We start from the raw sequence: 19,187 nt of genomic DNA on the forward strand, positions 1-19,187 counted from the left end.
CATAATTAGATCTGGACCACCCTGTATTTACAGGTGTGCCCTGAAAGCCAGTATCACTAGTTAATACAGTGTTTCTGTTTTTAGCTGGTTTAGCTGGGAATCTGGTTGGAACAAAAACCTGCAGCCGCAGTGGTTCCCCAGCCCCGAGTTTGGGAAGCACTGAGTTAATACCAAGTATGACAACCAATGGCTGCTCTATGTGGCTCTCATTTATGGGCTACAGTATTGTTCTTTTGATTCATCATAGGTATAATGCATACAGTTAATTCCAAAGGTACACTGATGCCACAATACATTCTTTTGGAATCAACTTATTCCAGAATCGCAGTGTGCCTGTAGCATTGAGTACCAGGCACAAAAAATAAACTTAGAATAGAATTGCTGTCCATAGTAGGACACCCACTCACACTGGCCAATTTAAAGTGTGTCTACCCATCTAACACTGACATGGGGAGTACAAGCAAAGTCCACACAAACAGTGGCTGGGAATCAAATCCTAGTTTTTGAAGCAGTGAGGCACTACTATAAAGACACCCTGGTCAAACTGATGTTTAGTAAAATAACTTTGCTATGTAAAAAAATAACCTCCTGTGTAAAATGTATAATATTTTTGGCAAAAACAATGTGATATTTTGTCACAATCTGCAATGCTTTATACTATATAACATAATATCAAAATTATAATAATTTATTCCTAATGTGTTCCACACCATTCTTATTTAATGGCTTAAGTTATTAATTAATAACAAGAAAAATACTGGAACACAAACCTATCTGAATGTGTTTCTTATAGTGGCAGTGGAATGAAAATGCAGGCTAGCAGAAAAATATGATGATGATATTGTGCATTATTAAAGAAAATTAAGATTTTACAGCAACGGGCTTCTTTCTGTTTTTTCTCAAAACGAAAAAAATCATCATCTGAGTTTTAGATATATTCAGATGTGGCAGTTTATAATTTCACTACAGAACTATAAAATCTTATCTAAGCAATGTACCTGTGTTTTGTTTTCACATTTTTTAGATTTCTTCTCCAGATTTAAAGAAAGTGTCAGATGGATCAGAATGACAGATAACCACAAGGTGAACGTGTGGATGCATTTATTGCAAGTATAAATCAGTAACAAGATTTTTTTGCAGAGATGTGGAATTTTGGCTGTATTGTCCTTTGCTGCCTTGCGGCCATGCATACAGTACAATATTGCATAAACAGTCGCTGGATGATTTAGTGCTTTCATCACATGTAGCACATAAATGGCTTTTTGTTGTATTCATTGGTTGGGACATTTCTATTTTATTTCTTGATAAATAACTTCTATAACAACTATGCACAATGAATTGCATGGAAGTGTAAATAGTAGAGCATTACCTACACCTGCTGAAAACAATAAAGTGACATATCATATACTTGAAATATTAAACCTTTGTTCTACTATTATGACCATTTCAATAGACTTTATATTTGAAACATACATACAGAGTATACAGTCATATGGTAATGCAGTTGTTATCACTCATTTATAAACAGCTCCAGGGACACAAGTATAATTCCCAGCCTGTCACTGTCTCTTGTAGTCTATATAGGGTCACTTCCAAAGACATCTAGATTAAGGGTATCTGGCTCAGTGAGTCGGAGTGGGTCTGTATACTAGAGTGGATTTGTGAATGATATTGTCAGGGTAAGACCCTGTTTCATGTGAATCTGTATTGGAATGAATGGAGCTAGAAAATGGATAGATGGTTATAATTAATCACGCCATACATGCATTTAAAGGATAGCTTGTAGATTAAGAAAAGTATTGCTTATACATGAGTAAGTCAATAATTATCTGCACTTTTGTGGTAATTTTCTTTTGCCTCAGTGTATTGCTTTCTCCACATACATGTGTCAAAGAGGTTAAGTTTTGACATTGATCAGTTTCTCTTGTTGTTTTCTAGGAATAAACATGGTCACTCCACTCGCTGTTGGCACCAAAGAAAACTAGCAAGCAATGAACCACTTTTTATGGTCTGCAGGTGTACCAGTGTCACACAGGGTAATGTAATGTCAGTGTAATGTCAACTCTTTAGGCACCTGAACATAATACTAGCAGCCAAAAATGTGCAAAGGTTTTTTAATTTTTTAGCTTTGTGAACATGACATTTTATCAGCTATGGAGGCCAGGAAGTGAGGAGTACTGCAACCTCAAATTCAAGAAGCTTGCACAACTACATTGAAAAACCATTTAAACACAATTCTAAAGTTCAACAACTGTGTAACATTTAAGGAAAAGTAATTTTGCTAATTGTGTAATTTTGAATTCTAGCAAGAGCTCTTTTTTACGACATTTGCAATGATGGATTATATATTGTCATTTTTTTGAATGGTGATGTCACGTTAATGATATTTTTGTATCCTCCTAAAATCCACCACCAGCTCCTTGGTTTTGCTGGTGTTCAGGTGTAGGTGGTTTGAGTTGCACCATTTAACAAAGTCCTTGATTAAGTTCCTATACTCCTCCTCCTGCCCACTCCTGATGCAGCCCACGATAGCAGTGTTGTTAGCGGACTTTTGCACATGGTAGGACTCCGAGTTGTATTGGAAGTCTGATGTATACAGTATAGGCTGAACAAGACCGGAGAAAATACAGTCCCCTGCAGCGCCCCTGTGCTGCTGACCACAATGTCAGACCTGCAGTTCCCAAGACGCACATACTGAGGTCTGTCTGTAAGATAGTCCACGATCCATGCCACCAGGTAAGAATCTATTACCATCTCTGTCAGCTTGTCCCTAAGGAGCAGAGGCTGGATGGTGTTGAAGGTGCTAGAGAAGTCCAGAAACATAATTCTTACAGCACCACTGCCTCTGTCCAAGTGGGAGAGGGATCGGTGTAGCATATAGATGATGGCGTCCTCCGCTCCCATCTTCTCCTGGTATGTGAACTGCAGAGGGTCGAGGGCGTGGCGGACCTGTGGCCTCAGGTGGTGAAGCAGCAGCCGCTCAATGGTCTTCATCACATGTGATGTCAGAGCGACAGGCTGGAATTCATTCAGCTCACCAGGACGTGATACCTTTGGGACTGGTGTGATGCAAGATGTTTTCCAAAGCCTCGGGATTCTCTCCTGTTCCAGGCTCAGGTTGAAGATGTGCTGTAGAGGACTCCCCAGCTCCAACACACAGGCCTTCAGCAGTCGTGGCAATACTCCATCTGGACCCACTGCTTTGCTGGCACGAAGTCTCCTCAGCTCTCTGCTTACCTGGGCTGCTGTAATTGTGGGTGGGAGGAAACTCTGTCCTATGCTGGTATCAGCAGAAGGATGAGTGGAGGGTGCAGTACTCTGAGGTGAGAGTGGGTTAGGGTGGTCAAACCTGTTAAAGAAGTTGTTCATCTGGTTTGCTCTCTCCACATCTCTCTCGATGGTGGCACCCCGTTTTGAGCTGCAGCCAGTGATGATCTTCATCCCATCCCACACTTCCTTCATGCTGTTATTCTGCAACTTCTGCTCTAGCTTTCTCCTCTACTGCTCCTTCACCACCCTGAGCTGGACTCAGAGTTCCTTCCTTCCTTCTTGAGCTCATGCTGATCATCGCCATTAAAAGCCCTTTTCTTCTGGTTCAAAAGGTCCTTGATGTCACTTGTAATCCATGGCTTGTTGTTAGCATAGCAGCATACTGTTCTTACTGGAACTACAATGTCCATACAGAAGCTGATGTAGTCAGTAGTGCAGTCAACAACCTCCTCAATGTTCTCACTATAAGATCCCTTTGTATATCTTTGTAAGATGCGGGTGTCAGTGTAATAGCTGTCTACTCTGACAGTACTGGGGTTTATTTTGATCATCCTCACTTTGCTTTGAGTAGTACAGCTGGAATTAAGGAACAGGGCAGAATATGGCCTCCTTCACTTTCTATCTGAATTTACTGTGAAATCTGGTGCTGTTTACCAATCACAGAAATGAAAGCGCTGTGGTTACATTTAAGGTTCATTCATGCAGAAGTTACCTCCAGCTAAACATATCTATCACTTTCTTATTAATTCCACTAAAATATAAAATTGACAGATAAGTTGTACCATAAAGCTGAATGATCATGTACAAGGGTAAATCAGAAAGTAAAGGCAATCTGAAAATTACATGGTATCCACAAAGGATGGAAGCTGAATCAATACAACACAAACACAATGGCTTATGGGTAGTTCAAACATGCACAATGCAGTGCTCTGCTGTTAGTGTAGTTGAAACCAAGGTCAAATGAACATGGACATTCCGCTATAGGATTGCACTATTGTTGAACAACAAGCCATATTGAGATTTCTTTGGGCAGAAATGCAACCTGCTGAAATTCACAGAATTACGTCTTGTACAAACTTTATTGTACCCCAAGTGATAATGCATTATAGCATGGGCAGATCCATAGCTAATATCCAATTATGCAGCAACAGAGGAAAATGTAATCCATAAGTATTCTCTGATGAAGGCATTCACCATGCTGATGTGGGCACAGTGTTGATGGTCAATCAGATCAAGCTTTGTCAGTTAGACCTGCTCTTCCTGCTTTAAACCTTTCTACCCATTCAACTTTACATCATGCTGTTTTCACTTCCGTATTAAGCCAACATCCATCAATCAATTTCAGCAGGTTTCACTCTGCACTAAGAAATCTCATTGCAGCATGTTGCTCAACAATGGTGCAATCCTGCTGCGGAGCATCCATGTTCATTTGACCTTGATTTAAATGAACACTAACAACAGAGCACTGCGCTGTGTGTTTCAAACTACCCATAAGCCATGCTGTATTACATCAGCCAATATCCATTGCAGTTACCACATAGCTTTCAAATTGCCTTCAAATTACCCTCATGCATATAAAAAGAAGGGAAACAGAGAGAAAGAGAGAGAGAGACTTATCTCATGCTTCTATTGAGGTGTAGGTATGGCACTCTATGGTGTTGTATTTTTGCAGCTTCTGCACATCTTCCACTTTTAGTACTTGATGTACTATAGCATTCTGTATGTCAAAGATAGCAATCAATAGTTTATGCATGTTGATTTCACCACTGATTAACATCTCTCTTTTACAGTTACCTAGGGAGGATATGTTAACATACACTGAAAATATACGTATGTTGTAATTGTAATGGTTTGTTTATTCCAGATGTTTTGCCTTGATGTACATAGTTTACATCATATTACATTTCAGAATCTTGCACTATTTCTTGTGAGATTTGCATTTTTGAGTAACGTCTGTCCAGGGGGTAGAAAAGCAATTATTTTAGTTATAGGTTTAACGTCTGCTAGTGCAGTGCTCCTGAACAATAATTCTAGTGCCATTTCAGCTCTTGCAAACAGTCCACCACATGTGTAAAGCATATCAAATGAGTTCCAGTCCAGTTCTTTAAAGCAGTATGCTAATGCCTCTTTGGCAGGAAACCAAAATTTATAATTTACCAGGTTAAAAAGAGAGATGGTGGCTGCAGAGGGATTAAAAATACATCATTCAGTATTTATCTCCACGTAAATTTTGGTCACAACTGTTGAAACAGGTGGTTTGCGCTGTGCAATGCACAGATTTTAGATGACCCCTCACACAGTTGTGCCACTGATGTGTTGCGTTTTTCATTATGTTAGTCTCAGTCAGCGATTTTGACAATAGCATTTTGAGTATGTAAACAGTTTATGATCTGAATAGGAAGACCGCTGAAAAGAGAACTGAGAAATAGAGTATTTGAACACAGAAGGAGAGGGTCATTCTCTATCGAGATTTCACCAGTGGCTGGAAGTTATTCTGACTGTAGCTGAAATGTGAGATTCAAATTTCATACTGTTGTCAACAATGACTCCAAGGATACTGGCAGAAGATATGGAAATTTTGCATGGACCAAGATTCAGTGAGAAGGAAAAAGGCTTCTCAGTTTGAGCTGGAGAACCCTCAAGATGCAGTTCATTTTTGCCAGTGGTCAAATGATAGAAGGATAGCAGACACCCTGGAACAAGCAAAAAAGTTTCCTACAGTACTAATGTATTTGCAGCAACAAACTATAGCATATCTAATTAATCTACAGTACTTTGTGTGTATAAGGTACATGATGTCTATGTCATTACTTATATCAGTATGAGGAAGATCTTTCTTCTGTACTGGGTATTATCTTACAGTGCTATAATTTCAGACCTTTATTTCATTCCTTATAGATATGAAGATGTGGTAGCCAGTTCTAGGAGAACTTTGTATTAAATAATAATAATAATCAGATTCAGCAGTGTCAGTTTTCAGAGTTGAAGAGGACTCTGGAACAACAGATTCTTTCTGTGCCTCGTCATCCTCTATGGGCACATAGATTTTCTTTCTGTCCCTTGTTGCAAGGGAATTCACATCAATCACAGAGGATGGCAATGCTTTTATAAAAAAATTGCATATTCTTTTAGTATCAAAAACTTCTCTCTGTAACTTTGCTTTTCTATTCTTTCATTTTCTCAGTGCCATTTCACAAAATAACTAAATACAGCAAGAGACCTAAAAAACTTTGTTATATGGAGTGCATTAGGAGAATTAGTAATTGTGGTGAAAAGCTCATACAATAAGTAATACATCACAGTAGCTGGGCAGTTAGTTAAGAACTACACAAGTGGAAGGAAACAATAACATTATATGGTGATTTTACCAAGTAGGCTAAAAAAATAAATTGATTACTAATAGATAGGATCAAATGAATCTCACCAGTTTAAAAATACAACAAAAAAATAAGTGGAAAAAACAGCTGCTATTTACCCTTTAAACAAACAAATAAAAGGTAGAGAGGTTGTGAGCATGTGCTGATAGTGTGTTGCCGCACCAGCCACATGTCAAACCCCCTGGAATGGGACCCGAGTTCAGCAGGTGATGCCTCAGCACCACACTGTAACAGTGTGAGGTATTTTTTTACAGTGACAGGAGTGCCTATCCTGCAACCAACCCCCAAGTTTTCCCTGTAAGTTGGAGAACCTGCTTGCAATGCTTAATGCAGATTAACTTCATACCTAGGACAAAGCAATTGAAGATTAATGGCCTTGCTCAAGGTCCCAACAGAGTAGACAAGGTAGAGGTCAATGAAAAAATTATATTTTAAAGCATAAAATGTATGTATTTCTATAGATCTATTCTGTACAAGAGCCTGAGTGAAACTACACCCCTTGTAACCCCTACAAGCCAGCCTTAAATACCTGGACAAGTACAAGCACACAATGACTCTGATGTCATCCATCTAGTCAGAGGAACTGATGTTCTAATGAATAATAATAAATAATTAAAGTATTAATTTTGTAGACAATCCATCCGCCGGAAATAGATAGATGTGAATTATGTGAATTTCCCCTTGGGATTAATAAAGTATCTATCTATCTATCCATTATTTAACCCATGTAATCCATCCTGGTTTTTGTCATAAACCAAGGGTGTATGATAACACAGGGCACATTCCAGTGTTCACTCATCCATCCATCCATTATCAAACCCATGATATCCTAACAACAGGGTCACGGGGGTCTGCCGGAGCCAATCCCAGCCAACACAGGGTGCAAGGCAGGAAGCAAACCCTGGGCAGGGCGCGAGCCCACCGCAGGGCACACACACACACACCAAGCACACAGTAGGGACAATTTAGGATCTCCAAAGCACCTAACCTGCATGTCTTTGGACTGTGGGAGGAAACCAGAACACCCGGAGGAAACCCACGCAGACACGGAAAGAACATGCAAACTCCATGCAGGTAGGACCCGGGAAGTGAACCCAGGTCTACTAACTGCGAGGCAGCAGTGCTACCACTTCACCACCGTGCCGCCCTGTTCACTCATATATGGCTAATTAGAGTTCCCAGACAACATAAAATGACAGAGCACAGGATCATAAATTTATTTTACCATGTAATTTTGGATAAACTTAACTCTTGTTGCCATCTCATAATAGTTTAGCCAGGGCTTTGTCCCTGGCTTAGATGTCTTTTTTTTCTTTTTCCCCACTTTTTTACAAATAGATAGATATTTCTGGCGACTAAATAGAACCTTCTTATATCCAAATTCGAGCTATTGAGCTGTCACCTGCCTGTCTGAATAAGTCACCTTCGCTTTGCTCTTACTTTTTTACCGTTCATTTAATCATGGCTAGTTGCAGAAAAATTATAAAATGAAAGGAGGATTACACTGAGTATGGCTTTACCAAAACAATTATTGATGGCAAATAAAGTATCCATTATTCATAAAGCTTCAATTGGTGATCTGTTTTTCTGCGTTAACCTCATATTTCTTCATACTTCTTCTCGAACCAAGGGGGTGCGAGGGTAAAATGAATGGGGAAGCGCTGATATATATATATTGAATATATTGAAATAGTTTTACTGTCAAATAATGCAAACAGTACGCGGCACGTGTTTCGCCCTAATTCTGGGCTCATCAGGTGTACACACTCACTGCACCTCCTCTCGGGAATCGAACCTCGGACGTCAGCGCTAGAGGCAAAGCCTCTCATTTTGCGCCACGGCGTGTGGTTCATTTATTTGACAGTATGTAGATCGGGGTGTGTATATATATATACTGTATATATATATATATATATATTATATATATATATATATATATAAAAGATAACTCCTGTAGCCACAATAAATGCCTTTATTGAATAGACAAACCGGGGTGAACAAGTTCCTTCCTACTGCAGCTACAGCCGCGACATCACATAAAAAACATCAATAATAACTCATAAACTTGCAATATTATTTAGGAAAATCGCAACATTTTACTCACCAAAAATTCAGATTATTTGTAAATAAAATCCATCGTCCTCTCTTTCCTCAAAAACAGTTCAATCACTCTGTCGTATGGATTATCCGTGCGTTTCAGTTCCATCAAAACCTCATCGAAGCTAATGTTGAAAGGCAAACCCGCCCTATGGTATTTTTGGCATAAGTTGAAAATGTCTGCTCGGCAGAAGCAGTGTACACAGGAATGCTCACTGCCAAATATACCAATGTGAACAGCTGCCCCATGCTCTCATTCAGATTTTTCTGATGAATGAAGTCAAGGAGATCAGTGGGAGATTTTCCTGCAAAATCATCCATGGCATACATTACAGTCAGTTCTGTTTTTAGCCGAGACAGATGAAAAAGCACTCCGTGGCTCTTGTGTTAAAGTGGAGAAGGCTGCATGCATGAAATTTTTCTTGTATTCCCGAAACTTCTGGGGCACGAGGAGCGTGACAAACATCAGGTTTTCGTGGTCTTGAAATCTGGTCTGTGTCTAGCAAATAATATTGTCCAGAATCCTGCCATGGAGTTGGCCGTAATGCACGCAATGATCTTTCGCTCTGAGCTTTTGCGATGCGTTCAGTGGCCTCGGAGAGTTCCTCATATTGGCTTCTATCCAATCAATGGGTCTGAATACGGTGACGTTGCCACACGCCTGCTAGAGGGCCCTACTGACACCAACTCAAAATCTGATTTGTTGAAGCAACAGGTTAATCAACATTTATTCTGTGTTAGAATGCCTTCACAACAGATTGTGAAAGCCTCTCTGCCTGGCAACAAATGATGGTTGAAATGTGATTGGTTAAATGCTTTAATACGAAACTCCACCTCCCACGGCTATCGAGCTGCAATCTATTCTCTCTGCCTGGCAACAAATGAAGGCTGAAATGTGATTGGTTAATTATTTTTATACGAAACTCCGCCTCCCACAGCTATCGAGCTGCATTCTATTACAGTATATGGACAAAAATACGTTCCAGTTATGACCATTACGCATAGAAATTCGAAATGAAACCTGTCCAACTTTTGTAAGTAAGCTGTAAGGAATGAGCCTGCCAAATTTCAGCCTTCTACCTACACGGGAAGTTGGAGAATTAGTGATGAGTCAGTGAGTCAGTGAGTCAGTGAGTGAGTGAGTGAGTGAGTGAGGGCTTTGCCTTTTATTAGTATAGATTACACTGTGCATTCTATGGTATAATTAACTATTTTTGTGCTTAAAAATCTTTAAAAAAATATATATTTACATACAGCTCGTACGGTCCGGCACGGATTCATTTTATTTACATACAATCCAATGGGGGAAATTATTTCGGGTCACAACCAAATCGGGTTACAACCAGAGTTTTGGAACAAATTTCGGTCGTGACCCGAGGTTCCGCTGTATTTCTATTCCAGAAGAAATACTGATCAATCTTGAGGACTCGGACAGCATTTCTGTAATATATAAAAAGATTTTAAAGTCCCTTCCTCTCAAAGATCCCAGTGGGAAAAGGAAAGGAAGGCAGCCATGCATAGAATTCACTCAAGCTCCATATGCGCAAAGCATACAATTATTCAACTTAAAATCTTTTATTGGGCACATCTATCTTGTTTAAAATAGTCCAAAATGTTTCCAGGGCAAGATCCAGGCTGCGAACGTTACAATCGAGCTCCAGCTTCACTGGGCCACATGTTTTTGGCCTGTACCAAATCAACATCATTCTGGACCAAAATTTTAAATGCCTTTCAGACAGCCTTGGTGTCACAATACCTCCTAGGCCATTAACAGCTGTGTTTGGTGTACTCCTATATTAAAGTGGAGAAGGACAATCAAACTGTAATTGTCTTTACTTTACTATTAGTACGTAGACTTATCTTGCTCAACTGGAACAATCCTAGCCCACCTCTTGTAAGTCTGTGGGTAAATGATGTTATATACTATTTGAAATTGGAAAACATCAAATTCTCACTTAGTGGATCTGTTCAAACTGAATACCATTTTAGAATAAGCTTCTATAGTGGGGAAAAGAATTTTCCTCCCTCTCTTCTAAAAGTTTTTCTCTGGCTGTTGACCTTCCTCTCTTTCTCTTTGGTGTGGGATAAACTGAATTTAGTTTGTCAACTTTGACTTGTTTATATGGTTTTAATAAATTCAATTAAAATAGAAAACTGTGGCTCTGTTGGTACTGTAAACTCCCAGCACATAGTCAGAATTGTCTAATAATGGAACACAATGCAGATAAGGCACCTTTGATATTTTGTGTAGGATTTGGTGATTTTAACTAATCACTAGGCTGGTTCATGGACATTCTGTTAATTTAGGTGAACTACTTGGGAAACTAAATTAAAGTGGTCAGAAGTACAATTAATTAGGATATTGGCAGAAATTAATCAGATGGTTGGATAAAATATAGGAACAGAAGATAACCAAGATTGCATAATCCTATCTGAGTGAGCTTGAAAACCAGAACTGGTGTGCAAAATGTCTGAAGGCAAGAATGACAATCTTCACCTCAGATTTCCTGGTAGTTACACAATACAAGTTTGTTCAATGCAGTACTGCCATAGGTTACTTCTCAGCCAAATGAAGGCAAGACGTTTGGCCAGTGTTAGGTCTTTACAAAACATTCCTCTTGATAGGACAGTGTCAGTTTTGTTTTGTGAGGTATATAAAACAAATTACCTCTGTAAGTATTTTATACAGCAGGTGTTGACTCTTAAACAAGAATACACTTTTGGGACAACTCGTTAAAAACTTTGTCATGGATAGAATTGTAAAGCAGTGCTAAAAAGGCTACACCTACAGGGCTTCTTCCTAAAACAGAACAACTACTGCCGCAAAAATATGAAAAATATATAAACATGCTTATTGTTGGGGTACTTTTGACAATCAGTTGCTACCCAGGGAAGCACACTGGAGTTTTCAGTTAAAGACCTTACACTCCATTGGTCTTAATGAGTCATTTGAATGTATGTTTTCTGTGATATAGCAATGAGTGTCTACATCCTCTTGTTTTCATTTCTGGTCAGACAGATGCAAATTTCTGTGTTAAGTGGAGTGTGTGAGGTACACAAGTTTTCGTTATTTCCACTTTGTAACATATGTTGCCTCTGTAATTCTGTTTTACTGAATTTGTATTCTTGTTGTTTTTTCTTACAGCTAGTTACAAGCCCCTTAGTTAGTTTCTCTGTTATTGACATACTGGTGAGCTTCGCCCTTTGCTACATAGCTTCTTTCTGAAGTGGTTATACATTTGTGATAATTAATTTATGTTTATTTTTATCGTTCATACAGTTTTTGGTCAATTGATTGATGGATGATTGGTGGATTTACTATTATTAGTCCCTGTTCCTATATCATAGGTATTTCAAATTGGTTTGTGGTAGTTAATGGTTATATGGTAATTTTGACCTTTAAAGTGTTTTATTATATATATATATATTACATTTTTTAAGTTAAGATTTGCTGTGTCCTGAAGAAGAAGTTCTTCCTCGAAACGCATTGGCCAAATCTACATCTTGCATCACATCAATAGGTTCTAAATCCAGTGACACTTCTTCTTATGTTATACCTTTCTAGGCTTCATGATATATATACTATATATTTTGGTAATTATTGTAAATAACAACGGCTAAGTTTATTTCAGTTGGTTCACACCAACTTTTTGTACAGTAATTACAATATTTTCTTGTATGATCCATTGGCATATGTACAACATGTGTTTGCAAATTTTGTTGTATTACATGTGGGGTATTAAATTTGGGTTTATAAGTAGTTTGTGGGGATATTCTATTTTTTCATATGTCGACTGCATTGTGTTTTACATTTGTAATTTTTGTTGTTTTATGCACCATACTTTACTCCATAATAACTAGCTTTACTTATTTAAAATCTAGAGTGAGAGTGGAATATACTTTGATTTTTTTTCCTTTATATGCATTTAAAATACATATAGAAACTTGTTTTGGGTTCTTCTTCCTAAAACATACACCCCCAATTTCTCCATTCCATGCACTTTAAACAGGGAGAGAACAAAAAAAACTGAACAAAAGATTTAACAGTGAGAGAAAATAAAAAGGTAAACTCTTTTCTGTCATTTTGACTATTGCATCACTATACTGCATAAAAATAGCAAATAATGTTTAGATAAGCATTGTGATCAATGTACTACTTGTACAACATGTTAAATTGTTGTGGCTATATTTTTGCACGGCATCTTTTGTCTTCCAGGTAGACAGAAATGTTAATATCCTTTTGTTTTTTGTTTAGACATGTACTCAGAAGGTGGATGCTTTGCAACCTTTTACTGGTGTCATTCAGCACATTTTTTGATTCTGGAGTTTTGAGTATTGAAATATGCATCTCCTGTGGGACAGTGCTGTCCATCTAATTGAGCAGGAAGCTGGAGTGGTGCCCTTCAGAACTAATGTTGCCATTTAATGGCAACAGAAGGTGTAGGGACACCAATGACTGCTGGGAGAGGTTCTACCTTGGTTTTCCAGGAACAAGTGGAAGACTCTCCTTGAACTAAACAGCAAGCATGAGATGTGTTTTAAGGCCATCTTTTGCCTCAAGGTCCATTGAGAACAGTGGGTTACAGGAGATTAGAAGTGGAGTGCTTTGGTGTGGAGGACAAATGGACAAGCCATTACATCAGACAGATAGGGGCCCCACAGCTGTTTAGATAGAGGCAGGACTGAAAGAGGCATTGCCGTGCTGTCTTGTACTGTTTATTTCATACTTTGTGTTCTCCCTGTGATCATTCCTTCTTTTAAGTTTATTTTGTTAATTTTAAGCTTTTGTGTTTTACTGGGTATAATGGGCTGCCACAAGGTCCCTTTCATAATATATTTAAATGTATTGTTTGCTTTTTGTGTATTTGGGTTTTTTTTTTGGGAATTTCCCCTTTGAATTAATTAAGTATACTCCAAGCATTTTCAGAGAATTTACAGCAATAAAATCTTAAATGGAAATGGAATTTAAGTAATGTATTGTAACAATATTAAATAATTTTATATTACACCATAATTATGCTAACATATAAATACATTATTCCCAAGCAAGAAAAAAAAAACAGCAGACATCATTTTGGAATAGATTGCAAAGGCCAGTGACTGGAAACGTTCAGTTTGAAAATATCAAGTTAAAATGTTAAGCTGCCAACAATTGTAATTAAATGCCACCTGTCACCTTTCACTTGATTGTTCTGAGAATATAATGTGATTACTTCTCACTCTGAAAGAATGTATTTTCAAGTCAGTTTTTGTACTAAGAACAGGTTGCTTTACATAAAAAATTCAAAAAAGGAATTAGCAGCAATGTTTACCTGGAACTCTCTTTGTGTGTTATCCTTTTGGCTTATGTTACTTTCAATGGATATGTTTGAGAAGATAAATCTCTCTCTTTTTTTTAAAGATGACTATATGAAAACCTTTTTTCTTTTTCTTAAAAAATGTACTGTTAATATCTAGAAACAGGCCCTAATAAGTAAGGAGATTCAAAAAATCAGTACATCAGTTTGATAATTACAGATTTAGACAAGTATACAAAGCAGAAATTTAGAATGACAGATTAACAATGACAGTGTCAGTCTGTAAATGTAAAACAAGAGATCCATCCATGTTTTGCATTTAAAATTTGACGGTAAAAGATATTATGAATATCAAAAAGAAAAAAAGTAAATGGCAGGTTTACTCACCTATAAACAGGTTTGTTTCAGCTTGGATTAACCATGCATCAGCTGTGCTTTCTGGAAGGTAAGAGACAAAATCCAGTTTATGTCCTAAAAATCATCACTCTTGTATCCTTAGTGTTCCAGAGTCCTTGAGTTTCTGCATACACAGTTTTACATTTTAGGAATTCCCAGTAGTTCCAAAAAATGTTCAGGATAATCTGAAAAGAAATGGAATTCTGCAGTATTACCAATAAGCAGAAAATAAATTCTGTAGAGGGTAAAAGTGGAACATTTTATACAGTTAACAATTGAGTGACAAGAATGATACCAAGATTTGTCATAGAATAATTAACAAAAAAGAAGATTTATTGAGACTAAATTTTGTTGAGATAAATTTGCTAATTATAAGCATACAACTTTCCTCACATTTCTAATACACAATTTTGATCACAAGCTTTTTGTTTGCATAAATTGGATAAGAAACAATTACTGAAAATGACGAATAACTGAACAAAAGAATTGATACTTAGACTTCTTCTAATAATCTCACCCAATAATTCACAAAAACAAGTAGGTATAAATAAATGTGTAGAAATATTACATATAGCAGAATTTCCAACCAACCAACCATTATCCAACCCGCTATATCCTAACTACAGGGTCACGGGGTTCTGTTGGAGCCAATCCAAGCCAACACAGGGTGCAAGGCAGGAAAAAAACCCCGGGCTTGGCGTGCACACACTAGGAACAATTTAGGATCGCCAATGCACCTAACCTGCATGTCTTTGGACTGTGGGAGGAAACCGGAGAACCCGGAGGAAACCCACACAGACACGGGGAGAACATGCAAACTCCACGCAGGGAGGACCCGGGAAGCAAACCCAGGTCTCCTAACAGCGAGGCAGCAGCGCTACCCACTGCACCACCGTGCCGTACTAGCAGAATTTCAACCATGTTAATTGATACAAAACAAACAAGACATGTAAATGGAACATGTTCATTCTAGGGAAGGACATAGAAAGTGGAAAGTTTGAAATTTCTGAAATCATTGGCTCATTATAACAACTGCCAGAAACTGTGCTCACACCCCCATCAACTGCTTATTCTGAAAAATATGCTGTATTCTAAAAAGCTTAAACTGCCTTCACCCTTTAAAAACCTGATTAACATTAAGTCTCATCTTATCTGCTCTTCTTCTGGCTGGGGCAGCCCTTATAATGGAAGTGTGAGCATGTTTTTTTGTCAAATCAATTATTATTTATATTTTCTGTTGTATACATTTTGAAATGTAAAATGTATAGTCTTTTAGAACCTCCAGCACGGAAATGTTATTTAAACATGGCTTTGTCCCACCTCTGGTGAGGAGGAAAGAGTATGATTAAGATATGTTAAACTTGTGCTAACTAGAAATGGGCCAAAAATTTATTTGTTCTTTTATCATTGACATCTAAAAACATTTTGCATTTGACAAAATAAAAAAAAATCGGGAGAGGTCTCCCATAGACTTTCTCGTATACTCAGAAATGGGGATGGATATTTGAGGAGTATATTTTTACATTATGTACATTAAAGAATCATCAACAACAAATCAAATCAAATTAATAATATACTGAACACTTATTATAAATGTAGAGTTGAATACTGTAAATCAGACTCTGCAGCTGCATGAATAAAAGGTATAGTAACACTTCTGGTTAACAAAAATAGCCCAAAAGTTGATAGAAATCTACATTTGTGCCTAATACTTGTATGCTAAATTTGGTTCACCTAAGTGAAAGCATACTCAAGTTATCATATTTACACTCACACACACACAGACACAGACATAATTCCAAAAAAATACTTGGGAATGTTTAAAACATCGAGATTCATCAAAATCTCGATATCAAATCTTTGTACGATTACAATACCTTCCCTAAACTTCATATACAAGAAAGTAAAAAAAATAAAAATTTTGGTGCAACAAAACACACCCAGAGGAAATTTTTTAAATCTTTTAGACTTTCCTTGCCATGATGATACACATTAACCTATAGTAAGCTAGTCCATATATTTTGCATTTGACAAGGTAGCAAAGCTATCCTTAAGCGTTATTCCAAACTCTTAGTCCATAAAAACTGTAAATATGCTCAAACTTTTCAAAATACTTATGAGAATGCATCCAATTTTTATTCCAGTGTATAAATACAATTTACAAATTTGTAAATGGATGCATGACACCATGAAAACAAGACACCAAGCCCAGGGAAACTTGTTGGATAATGAATAAGACATGCAGATTGTATGATTAAAATGTAAAATAACATCATAAATGGAATCCTTTTCAGTAACAATTTACATTCATACTGAAATACAATATATTACAAAAGTATTGAGATTTTTTGTTAGTTGCTTACATTATAGAAAGAGTAGATACGGATACAATTCCTTGGGATTTAAGCCTTTTAAAAAGGAGTTCAAATTAGATTTCCAAGTCTTCTTAAAGCAAAAATCTTATATATACCATTTTTACCTTTTAGTATTTGTTAGAAGCATTCAAATGAAAGCCCTAAGTGCATCCCAGTGGCTAATTTCCATGATACCTGCATTGTAGGAGAATGACTGACAAGTGAGCTTTGCAAGTAATTTTCATTGTAATGCAGTACAAAATACATGTAATGCAACACAGCACTCGCTTAGAAACAGAAAGGCGACTAAACGAGATTATACAACTTCTTTGGAGCCTACAGCTGTCAAATGTGAGCTCCCATTACAATTTAATGACTGACATATTTGGATAAAAATGCACTGAATATAATGTAAAAAGAAAAGAAGTCTAAGAAAGCAGGGGTGGGAACAAATCTGAAAAGCAGCTTAGTTTCCATTCTGTTTAATACATGAACAGTACGGAATAAAACCTGTTAAGTGCTTCACAAAGACACTGTCATTACTGGCTATAACAAAGGGAAAAGTATTGCACTTTCACAGTTCATAAAAGATACTGTATACCTTTACTTAAATGTTCACAGAAATGGACTGTTTTGTCCAGAGCAGTATAAAGATTTTTAGAGATTGAAAAAGGTAAATAAAAAAATATTACAAAAACAACAATTACTTGAAGAACTCTGTTCATTGTTTGTATAATTAGGGTAGTATAAGAAAAGGTATTTTATTTACATGTAGAGGATGGATGGATAAAACTGAAAACTGATCCTATATGCATAGATGAAACCCATAAAACAACCATAGTTTCATAGTGATCATACATATAAAAACCTCACCTCCAAATATTCAGTTATTTTTAATTAATGGTTTAAATGTCCCAAAGGCTCCTTACTCACACAATTCTAGTAAATTGATTGTATGCTTTAATATGTTAGGTTATTTCATACAAAAAAGAAGTCTGTACTCTTAGAAAAGTATATCCTAAAACCTGGCATCACTTTACTTTGAAGATAGATATTTATTATGATACTTAAATACCTGAAAATGGCTACGGTAAAGTTAACCTTATCAAAGCAGCTACTCAGCTTCCTTATAAACTTTAAATACATTGTGCCATGCCAACTCATTAAATACACTTTTATTTATATTGTATTGCACTATGCGTGCAGACTAACAGAATTGCCTTTGCTTAATCTTTAAAATGAAAGATACACAAAGTGCACTGAAAAATTATTCAGATGCCAAAACAAATTTAAATGAATAAATAAGGATTTGTTTGGCAGTGATCTACAAAGTATTATACCAAATCAAAACGTTACTAAAAATGAACAGTGAGAAAAGTATCTCCTTAGCAAGTGAAAAACTATATTTGTTCAGCTACAATATACTATATACTTCTGTACAGGCAGATGGGCATCATCTGCATAGAAAATGGAGTGATCTTCTTTAAATTAATTTCTGAGGCTATGCATCCTACCTCAAAGGTCCACTGTATAGTAGATACTGTATACCTTAAAATGAGGTCAAAAGGGCATTCTATGCACATTTGAGGTTGGATTATTGGGAATCACAAGTCCAGAGAATAATAGAAAAGCATTTCAAAAGCACCAAACCTCCCTTAGAGCTTTGTGCAATACATTGTAAAGAAACTAAAAAAAAGTAATAACACACTGCATAGGTTTTGCTGTCCCACTAAACTTTTGCTGCAGAGAATAAGTGCAGCTGCTAGGTCAATTGTAACAGTGAATGAGTCAATAGCTGTAATTAAAGATGAAGCTCATGGATCAAAATGGATCAAAGACCTCTAGGGTATGCCATTAAAAAGGCTTTTATGAAAGAGTGGCACTCTTGCCTGAGAAAAAAATGCCCTTTCCCAAAGGAAATTGCCAATGTGCATAGAATATTTGGCCTCAGTGTTAAGCCATACATGTGTGCAAATCAAACAAAAAACCACAAGGTAGGTGGTGTCGACTGTGTAAGTAAGTTAGCAATATTTTTGCTCCATTATGTATATTGTTTCTTTGTTTAGCCTATTGTTTTGACTAACTGATGGATTTCTATTGTATAAGGTGGCTGCAATGTCACATTATCATGGCAAGGGATAAAGCCAATGTATTATAGAGTAATATATAAAATGTGGATGTGGCCACATGTGTCAGAGTATGACATGACAGTATCAATTTTCTAATCTATAACAGCAGTACTGGATTAGCAGTAGGATCTTCAGAGCTTAGGACTCCTTTGAGAAAGCCAGCTTGCCTTTCTGACATTGAAAACCTTTATTAATTTGCATTGGGATTGTTACACATTGAATCACTGTACATTTGAACAAGTTTTTTTTTTGTTTTCTAACAACTAT

The 19,187-nt window shown here is 36.9% G+C and overlaps 1 protein-coding gene across 4 annotated transcripts in view; it reads right to left on the minus strand.

The window, feature by feature from the left end:
* pkib (protein kinase (cAMP-dependent, catalytic) inhibitor beta) overlaps positions 1-19,187 on the minus strand; it is a 143,454-nt gene that overhangs the window by 65,397 nt on the left and 58,870 nt on the right. For 2 of the 4 annotated variants that reach the window (XM_039748413.1, XM_039748414.1), the window contains exon 2: positions 14,429-14,479. The gene's annotated coding sequence lies outside the window, so the exon portion shown is untranslated. Of the gene's footprint in view, positions 1-14,428; positions 14,623-19,187 lie in introns of all 4 variants that reach the window. The other 2 variants (XM_039748412.1, XM_039748415.1) reach the window with 1 other exon arrangement.

Source organism: Polypterus senegalus, chromosome 3, assembly GCF_016835505.1.
Source record: "Polypterus senegalus isolate Bchr_013 chromosome 3, ASM1683550v1, whole genome shotgun sequence".
Lineage (NCBI taxonomy): Eukaryota > Metazoa > Chordata > Cladistia > Polypteriformes > Polypteridae > Polypterus > Polypterus senegalus.